Here is a 10,576-nt window from a genome sequence, read left to right as displayed (position 1 = left end):
CTGAAGTTAATTTGTCTTTCTCTCACAGCCTTTAAAATTCTGTCTTTATTTTGTATGTTAGGTATTTTCATTATAATGTGCCTTGGTGTGGGTCTGTTGTAATTTTGTGTATTTGGAGTCCTGTAAGCTCTTGAACTTGATTTTCCATTTCATTCTTCAGATTTGGGAAATTTTCTGATATTATTTCATTGAATAGGTTGTTCATTCCTTTGGCTTGTTTCTCTAGACCTTCCTCAATCCCAATAATTCTTAAATTTGGCCTTTTCATGATATCCCATAGTTCTTGTAGATTCTGTTCATGATTTCTTACCATCTTCTCTGTTTGTTCAACTTTGTTTTCAAGGTTAAATATTTTGTCTTCAATGTCTGAGGTTCTGTCTTCCAGGTGTTCTATCCTATTGGATATGCTTTCTATGGAGTTCTGAATTTGGTTTATTGTTTCCTTCATGTCAAGGATTTCTATTTGTTTTTTTTTTCAATATCTCTAACTCTTTATTGAAATGATCTTTTGCTTCCTGTATTTGCTCTTTTAACTGTCGATTGGTGCGATCATTCAATGCTTGCATTTGCTCTTTCATCTCATCGTTTGCTTCTCTGATCATTTTAATTATGTACATTCTGAACTCCTTTTCTGTCATTTCTTCTGCCATGCTGTCATTGGGTTTTATTGATGTAACATCTAGATTTGTTTGCAGCATTTTCTTTCCTTGTTTTTTCATATTGTTCAGATATCAGTGGACCACTGAGATATTGCAGATTTCCTCTGTTGATTTACAATGTCCCTGAAGATTTCTATATATATCCCCCCTTAGCCTTCAGTAGGCTGAAGTCTTGGAGGAAGTTGATAATGCGGTGCTCCACAAGAAAGCTGCCTCTCTAGGAGTCGTGGCCTTCAGGTGGGGTATATTCCCTGCTAGTGGGCAGAGGTGCCTCCACTTGTTGACCAATGGTCATCCAAAGCAGACCTAGGCTGCGGGCTGAGGCAAGGCCTGTTTGGGCCTGTGTCTCTGGTTTTACCGTCCTTGTGGGGAAACCTCACCAGGCAGGGAAGACTCACCCAGTGGGGAGGTCTCGCTGGTCAGTTTCCTCCTAGAGGTTCCCCTCAATTTACAGCTACTGCCTGGGCTGGGCTGCCTTCCTCTGCAAAGTTTCCAGGGGCCCGGCCCTACCTCCTGTGCCTGGGAGCCTCACCCTTTGCAGATGAATCTCCTTAGGCTGCCCCTCCTCAGAGAATTTGCCCACAGGCCTGGAACCTTCGCTCCGCCCTAAACCTATCTCTGTGTGGCTCTTCCACCCAGAAGCCTCCTAGATCCTGGGACCCTGCTCTGCACCTAATCACCTGGCTGCGTGGCCCCTCCTCTGAGCAGCCACCTGTGGCCCCGAACAATCACTCTGAGTCCCAGAGACCCGCCACAGGCCTCTTCCTCCAGACAGCCACTCAGTATGCCGGTAGGGTCACTATGAGTCCAAGAAACTCACTTAGTGCCTCCTCCTCCCACCAACCACCCGTAGCCCGGGGCAATCAATCACTCCGAGTCGAAGTGACCCTCCCCGTTCCTCCTCCTTCTCCAGATAACCCCCCGGGTGTTCAGGAGCAGTCCCTCTGAGTGGCTCTGAATCCACGTGACCCGCTGCACGGGTCCTCTGGGCACCACCCGGAGCTCAAGTGCGGCCACTCAAGTCCCACCACGCTTCTCCTCCAGGCAGCCCCCCTGTGGTCAGGAGCTGTCACTTTAAGACCAAACAACTCACCACTCGCCTTCTCCTCTGAGCAGCCACCTGGAGCGCTAATGCAGTCACTGCGAGTCCAAAGGACCCGCCGCGCTCCTTCTCCTCCTTCTCCTACTCCTCCGGGCAGGCCCCGGGGTTCAGAAGTGGTCAGAGTCCAAACAGCTCGCCACGCAGCCCCTTCTCTGGCAACCGCCTGTAGCTCTGGTGCAGTCTCTCCGAATCCAAGTGGCCACGCTCCTCTCCTCCTCCTCAGGGCAGGCCCCGGTGTCCTGAGTCCACACAGTTCTCCTCGCCACTCTTCCCCTAGGCAGCCGCCGGAGCCCCAGTGGCTGCTCCGAGTCCCAGCGCTGTGCCGAGCGGCCTCCTTTACGGCGCTCCCAGCTATCCGAGTTCACTGCTCCAGCGGGGGGAGGGGCGTCTCGCCGGCAGTTCTACTTCACAAAGTTTCCTGCGTTCCGGGACCCCCGTCCCATCTGGGATGCCCCCCCAGGGTTGAGAGTCACCCGGCTGCTTTGAGTTGGTCCCAAGCGTCTCAATATCTCCCCTTTTGAATCCTGAGTCCTGGAGCAACATGAAATGCAGCCACCCTCTAGGCCACCATCTTGAAAAAAACTGTTCCTCTTTTTCTAGGGCATTGAGCTGTAATATTAGGTGATTTATTTGTTGACTTTTCATTCTTCTCTGGAATGCACTCCATGCAATGAATTTTCCTCTTAGTACCGCTTTCATAGTGTCCCAGAGATTTTGATATGTTGTATCATCATTCTCATTGACCTCAAAAATTTTTTAATCTTCTTCCTGATGTTTTTTGTTATCCATGTTCTATTCAATAGCATATTATTTAGTCACCAAGTCCTGGAGTAATTTCCTTTTTTTTTTATTTTGTCACTGATTTCTACTCTCAGTCCATTATGATCTGATAGAACACAAGGCAGTATCTCTATTTTTTTGCATTTCGTAAAGGCTGCTTTGTGGCATAACACATGGTCTATTTTTGAGAAGGTTCCATGTGCTGCTGAGAAGAAAGTGAATCCGCTCATTGATGGATGGAATATTCTATATATGTTTATTAAGTCTAGGTTATTGATTGTGTTATTGAGTTCTATGGTTTCTTTGGTTGGATTTTGTTTGGAAGATCTATCTAGTGGTGACAGCGGTGCATTAAAGTCGACCAGAATTATTGGGATGCACCATTGTTTGGGGCATAAATATTTACTAACGTTATGTCTTCCTGATTTATGGTTCCCTTAAGCAGTATGAAATGTCCTTCTTTATCCCTTCTGACTAACTTTGGATTGAAGTCCACTTTATCTTATATAAGGATGGAAACCCCCGCTTTTTTACTTAGTCCATGTGGGTGGTATGTTTTTTCCATCCTTTCACCTTTAGTCTTTAGATGTCTTTTTCTATGAGATGAGTCTCTTGCAGGCAGCATATTGATAGGTCTTTCTCTTTAATCCATTCTGCCAGTCTATGTCTTTTGATTGAGGAGTTTAGGCCATTAACATTCAGGGTTATTATTCAGAAATGATTTGTATTCCCAGTCATTTGGCTTATTTTTGCTTTTTAAGTTGGCTTGGCTTCTCCTTTGAGTCGTTTTTCTCTAAGGTAGTTCCTCCCTTTGCTGACTTCCATTGTTGTTTTTCATTTCCTCCTCATGGAATATTTTGTTGAGAACATTCTGTAGTGCAGGCTTTCTATTTGTAAATTCTTTTAACTTTTGTTTATCATGGAAGGATTTTATTTCATCTTCAAATATGAAGGTTAGTTTTGCTGGGTATAGGATTCTTGGTTGGCAACCATGTTCTCTCAGAGCTTGAAATACTTTTTCCAGGCCCTTCTAGTTTTTGGAGTCTGGGTTGTGAAGTCGGCTGCTATCTGTATTGGTCTCCCCTATATGTAATCTGATGATTTTCTCTCGCAGCCTTTAAAATCCTATCTTTATTTTAAATGTTAGGCATTTTCATTATAATGTGCCTTGGTGTGGATCTGTTGTGATTTTGTGCATTTGGTGTTCTGTAAGCCTCTTGTATTTGATTTTCCATTTTATTCTTCAAGTTTGGGAAATTTTCTGATATTATTTCATTGAACAGGTTGTTCATTCCTTTGGTTTGTATCTCTGTGCCTTCCTCAATCCCAATAATTCCTATATTTGGTCTTTTCATGATGTCCCATAGTTCTTGGAGATTCTGTTCATGATTTCTTACCATCTTCTCTGTTTGGGTGACTTTATATTCATGATTAAATATTTTGTCTTCATTGTCTGAGGTTCTGTCTTCCAAGTGGTCTAGTCTGTTGGTGATGCTTTCCATTGAGTTTTTTTATTTGGTTTATTGTCTCCTTCATTTCAAGGATTTCCATTTGGTTTTTTGAGAATCTCCATCTCTTTGTTGAAATGATCTTTTGCTTCCTGCAGGTGCTTTTTCAGCTTATTGGTATTATCATTCATTGCCTGCCTTTGCTCTCTTATCTCATCCTTTGCTTCACCAATCATCTTAATCATGTATAATCTGAAGTCCTTTTCTGACATTTCTTCTAACATACTGTCTTTGGATTCTATTACTATAGAATCTAGATTTGTTTGGATCATTTTCTTTCCTTGTTCTTTCATGTTGCTCATGTATCTTCCCCTCTAGCAGTGCAGATCTGGGGTATTGCAGATTTCCCCCTATAGGCTTATAGAGGCCCTATAGGTTTCCAAAACCCTTTCTTTAAGGGGAGATCAATATTAGCAGTGCCCAATCAGACACTATGCAATCCTAGACCAAATAGCCCCTATGAGGACAATAACAAGATTGTCATAATAAACAAAATGAGTTCAAATGTTATCTTCATTAAAACAAACAGATTTGAAAAAAATCTGCAGTTTCTACTGGAGGACAAAGAGGATTCAGAGGCATGTAGAATATGGCTGATAATGGGATAAGAAAAGAATATACAGAAGTTCTAGAAAATAGAAAGTGTGAGAGTGTAATCAAAAGAAATCAGATGTTAGCATGCAAAAAAGGGGAAAGAGACTCTGAGGGAACAGGTAAACAGAAGGAAAAGAAAGCAAGAAAAGTACAGAAGTAAAATCTTAATTTTTTTTAAAAAGGAGAAAAAAGAAAATCTTCTGTATAACAGTCATATACTAATGAAACCTCCTAGTATTCAGTAGCCTGATGCATGAGAGGTACCTGACAATGAGCTTCAAGCCTCCAGCAGGCATCTCAGGATGGGATTTGCCCCACCTGAATATCAGATCTATGGCTTCCAGGATTATCCAAGATGGCTGTTTTTCTTTTGAACTGTGTTGGCAAATGGGGAGCTGCAGCTCAGGGGTGGACGTGGTCAGCTGGAGGTTCTGTAGATGGGATGCAGTTGGTCCAGCAGTGGTCCTGGAGGTCCGGTGTGTTTGGTGTAGTTGTGGGATTCTGGAGGCCGGGTGCAATCAGTCAGTCTGGGTTCCCAGTGATAGAGCTCAGTCAGTTGGTCTGTGGGTCCTGGCAGGAGGGAGCTGTCAGTCCATGTGAGAGCCCTAGAGGCAGGGAGTGATTGGTCGGGCTGAGGGATCCTGGAGATGGGGCTCAGTCAGTCCGGCCAGGGGTCCTATGGGGCCTGACTGTTGTCTCAAAATGGCAGCAGCCACGTGTAATCAAACCTGCAGGTACTGTGACAGTGAACTTCCAGGCGACAGCAGGTAGCTGGTGCTCCACCAGCAGTCTGCGGTCAGTCTGCTGGCAGCTGTTGGACGATCTGAGCGTTGGGTGATGGATAGGGGTAAGGTAGGCGATGGATAGGTGAGAGGCAGCACTAATTACACTTTTGATAATTATTTTAAGTATGGCAGAACATTTGCCAGGCAATTTTACCCTTAAAATGTCTTCAGATGGGTAATATTAATGTGCTGTTTGGCAGTTCACCATCCCTACAACTTGGAGCTCCCAGATGTTTTATGGGACTTGGAAATTAGGTTACACTCAGGGAAGGGTTGTTTTTCCCCAGGGAGAGTCCTATTTCCATCATCCCCATTGCCCACATTGGGGATGTGGCTTCATTGGGGTCTTGAGTTATAACAAGATTTTCCCAATGTGCAGTCCACCCACATCAGAACAGGGCTCATGATGTGTATTAGAGGGACTGTGTGGACAAAATCAGCAGTAACTCTTTTAGGACTATGAATGGCTGATGCTTAGAATTGGTGTTTAGTTTAAGATGAATTTCTTTCTCCTGTGTGGCCTCATCTTCCTTATTGTTACAGGTCTTGAAAGCAGTATGTAGAAATTGCTTCTGGAAAGACTTGGTGCTCTTCTCTATTCATGTTTTTATGTTATCAAGTGCAGACCCACTGATAAATTGGTCAGAGAGAGAGTATCATTAAAAGTGTGAAGGTGTAGGGTGGTATATTTGGTAATTGAGTGTAGGAATATCAAAGGTTGAAGGTAGGGAACCTCAAACCATTTTCAACTGTATATTAAATATTTTCCCAAAGCCTGGAGAATTCATTATGAAGAATTCCATTCTTGTGACATGTGTACTGGTTATCTAATTCGTTCTATGGCCAAAGTTATGTCCTGAGTCTGATGAGGTGTTCAATTTTGAGGACAATTTGAAAGTAGAGTTCTTAGAATCGGTAGAGAAAGTTCAACTTTGGCCATGAGACATGTTAAAGAGGCCCCCTTCATGAGTGAGCCAGATTTGTATGCATTCAGATGATTGTAACTTCCATCAATAACTGTAGGTCCTCCTTTAATCTCCCATTTTAGTCCATTCCTGCACTTCTCTCATTCAAGTCTTGAATTTGCAGATCTATTTTCATTATTGAACACATATCCATCAAGGATGTTTTATGGGCCATGACTCTTCATAGAAATATTTTCTGCAGCTTCTGTAGATTGGAGCTTAGCCAAGAGTAGATGCTGTAAGAACCATGGATGCCATCACCCCAGGACTCTCTCATTTCCACTTTACTACCTCAAAAATGGAACATCTTTCCTGTTAACTTTGATTGTTCTTTGTTGTGTCCACCTATGGTGAAGACACAAGGGAGCTGGCTGGCCAGAACTGATTCACAGGCACTGATTCCTGTCTCTGGTTCATACTGTCAGTCACCACCAAAATTCAGAAAAGAATAAACCAAAGGGAGAAGGGTCATATTGTTAGGAAAATAGAGAAAAATGTTGGGATACCCCAAAAGCCAAATACTAGGTACTCTTAATATCAACAAATGTTTATACTATTAGACACAGTTACTTGTTTTTAATGCATTCCTCAGTTACATGAATTGTACTGCTGAATTACCATAAATTTTGTCAGATATTAAGAACATTATTTTATTGGTTACACGGTGTAATTGAGGTGGATATTTTATCTGTGTGTGTGTGTGTGTGTGTGTGTATCAGAAATTTAACCCAGAGGTGCTAAACATCTTCCAGCCAATTTTTATATTGTATTGAGGGACAGGATTGACTAAGCTGTTTAGGGCCTCTCTAAATTGCTGACACTGGCCTGAACTTACAATCCTCCTGCTTCAGCCTCCGAAGTCACTGAGATTAGAGGAATGTACCACCACACCCTGCTCTGAAATAGTTTTTATTTTTGCCACTTTAGAGTATCTTTTTATTGTATCCTCTATTTAGTTATACATGACAGAAGAATAAATTTTGATTCATTGTACATAAATGGAGTACAACTATTCATTTTTCTGTACACAATGAAGAGTCACACAATTTATGAAACATACATGTACATAGGGTAATGATCTTTGTCTCATTCAAACATCTTTCATTTCCACTGCCCATCCTCTTCCCTCATGTACACTTCATCTTCTGTCACATATAATGCCTCTAGGATATAGATAATATGATTGTCCCTATTCTATACATAAGTCGGCCAGTTTACTATCATAGACTCTTCACATTCACACTTTGTACTAAATTGAAGATCATACCTGTAAATTCAAACAATGTGTCCTTAGAATGCACATTTATCAACATTTGCAGTTACTATATAAAAATACTTGCTATGGTAATAAAGTTGAATGAAGACAGCTCTGAAATTACATATCTATGTTTTGTCTACTTCATTGAGACTCATTGTTTGGGAAGTGTATTAGGATCTCTACAGAAGGAGAATCAACAGAAAGTACGAGTGTAAAAAGGGATTGGCTTACATGCTGAATAGTCCACAATGGCTGTCTGCAGGTTGGAGAGCTGGAAGAACCTGTAGCTGTGCAGTCCAAGTAGTGGAAGTCCGAGAACATGAGGGAGAAACAGTGCTACCCTAGCCTGAGACCAAGGCTTCTAGAAACTATCTGGAGAATCACTGGAAGAGCCCACTTTGGAAGAGTGAATATTCAAGTGTCCATTACGCTCAGATAACTGAAGCAGCAATCCAGAACTCATTCAGGATGAGTCAATATTGCATCTGCATATACTTCTTTGTTTTTCCAACTTTTATTCCATCCAAACTACCATCCTATTGGGTGTTTCTGCCCATACTACAGGAGCATCTCCACATTCCAATCATTCCTAAACATGCTCTCATGGACACACCCAAACCCTCTTAATCAATGGCATCTTATAATCTAATCAAGTTGACATTTCAAATTAACCACTACAGGAGGACTGGAATTGTTTACTGTTATGCAATCCTCCCATTTGAATTTACCAAAAATTCTAGAGCATGGAATATGTATCTGACCCTTCACAAGATGAAAAAAATTAAAATCAAATAAGATACAGCCTCTGAAAAACACAAGATGAGGTAAAAATGGGAAAATATTTTGTATGACACATGATAAATTGTTTGTAAACCTAGGTATACTTAATCTCTGAGTCACATTCCCCGCCCTTTTTATATTTTATTTTGAGACAGGCTTTCATTAAATTGCTTGGGCCCCTCAATAAGTTCTTAAGGCTTGATTTGAACTCATGATATTCTTGACTCACTCTCCATTTTTTTTTTTTAAGGTATAGGAAACTCGTTGCAATGTGGCAGACCAGGAATGGAGAAAAAAATATCCATTCATTATTGAGTAAAATGAGGTGATGCCTTCTGGAGGGTGTCAGGAAAGAAAGAAGCAAGAGGGATCCACATGCATCCTCAATAGCTATGTGTATGCTGAGATTGATGGATGTGTTCAGATCTGTGGTAAAGAATTTTTCTTGCTTTTCTCCTCACTTACCATTTGATTCCTTGACCAATAATATACCATTAGTAAGATATACATTTATCTCTGATGTTGTGCTTCAGATCTCAGACAACACCATTCTTCTCTTCCACACCTTCCCATTGCTTCTACAGCACAGACTCAATCCCACAGATCTGACCATTGGTCTCATGACTCCTTTTCACCTAGAGATGCTGCTCATCATGGAACTCATAGCTACAGATGTTCTTTTGTCTCAGGATTTGGGGGATGACATCAAATGTAAATCACAAATCTACTTGCACAGGTTGTTGAGGGGATTCTCCATTTGTGCCACCTGCCAGCAGATTGTAACCCAGATGATCAACCTCAGTCCAAGAAGCCCCTACCAGGCAAAGCTCAATCATAAGTCCACATCAGAGACCATGTACCTTCTTTTCTTGTGGATCTTCTACATGTCATTCAGTGCTCACTTCTCAGTCTCTGCTGTTATAAACTCCATGGTCAATATGCATGGTCTTATATTTATTACTGAATCCTACACAATTTCACCCATGTTATTTTCTTCAGCATTTATTTTCTACATTGAGAACATTCAGTTATATGCCTTAAGGGGCTCATGGCCCTCTCCAGTGGGTACAGTGTGACTCTCTTGTGCAAGTGTAAGAGGTATTCCCAACACCTTCACACTACCATCCTGTCTTTAAATGCATCCCCAGAATAGCTACACAGTCCATTCTGTTGTTCATGGGTTTATTTTCATGTGCAGTTTGGACTGTGTCATCTCCTCTTCAAGAATTATGAAAAACAATGACATAGTCCATCATTCTAGCCCCATCATGGTGGTTAGCAGCTATACACAATTAGTTCTTTGTTGTTAATCACTACTGAGAAATGGTTTATGAATTTTTGAAATCCTTTTAGCATATACTCCCTTATGAAAGAGTATGGTAAGTGTTTTATTATTAAAGATTGATGAGTTCTGTTAATGAGCCACTGAACAGTTTTATAATCATTAAATAGTCTGTGTGTATTCTAGTTTAAATAAATACATGGTTTTATAATTTCTAGATAAATTGTTTTACTTTGGTACATGTGGGTTGCAAATATGTAATAGATAATTGCATCATTTACCTCTGAGTTGACACAAAATTCTAAATTTCTGCTTGATATCAGGAAGGGATAATTGGGAGTTGGGTCTAAATTTCATGACTTAATTTATCCCATACTGGTACATATATAAAAATGTACAGCACTTCTATAAATCAATAGTCTCATTAGTCTTTTTTTAACCTAATATGTTAACATTTATCACTATAAATTAATATATGGTCCATTAACTGTACTTCTATGTGCTCAGCAGAAAAAAAAATGAATTCAGGGATTGAAACTAGTATTTGTAATCCTATTCTTACAGTTGCATCATTTATAGTAGCCCATATTAAAAACAACACAATGTCCCAAGTAGATGAATCTATAACCAAAGTCTGGCCTGGAATTATTTGGCTTTCCACAGGAAGGAAATTATGGCATATGGTTTACAACAGGTGAAACTTCAAGACCCTTTGTCAACTTTAATGTATTACAAAAGAAAAATAATTTGTAATATTTCACATTTAGAAAGTAGAGTTAGATTCTTCTAATTTATAGGGTCAGAAAACAGAATGGCAGGTTTTAGAGAATCAGAAAGAATGGCAATGGGAAATTCTGGCTTGA

The sequence above is a fragment of the Sciurus vulgaris genome (genome assembly GCF_902686455.1).
Source record: "Sciurus vulgaris genome assembly, chromosome: 19".
NCBI lineage: Eukaryota > Metazoa > Chordata > Mammalia > Rodentia > Sciuridae > Sciurus > Sciurus vulgaris.
Note: the sequence above shows the minus strand (reverse complement) of the source record.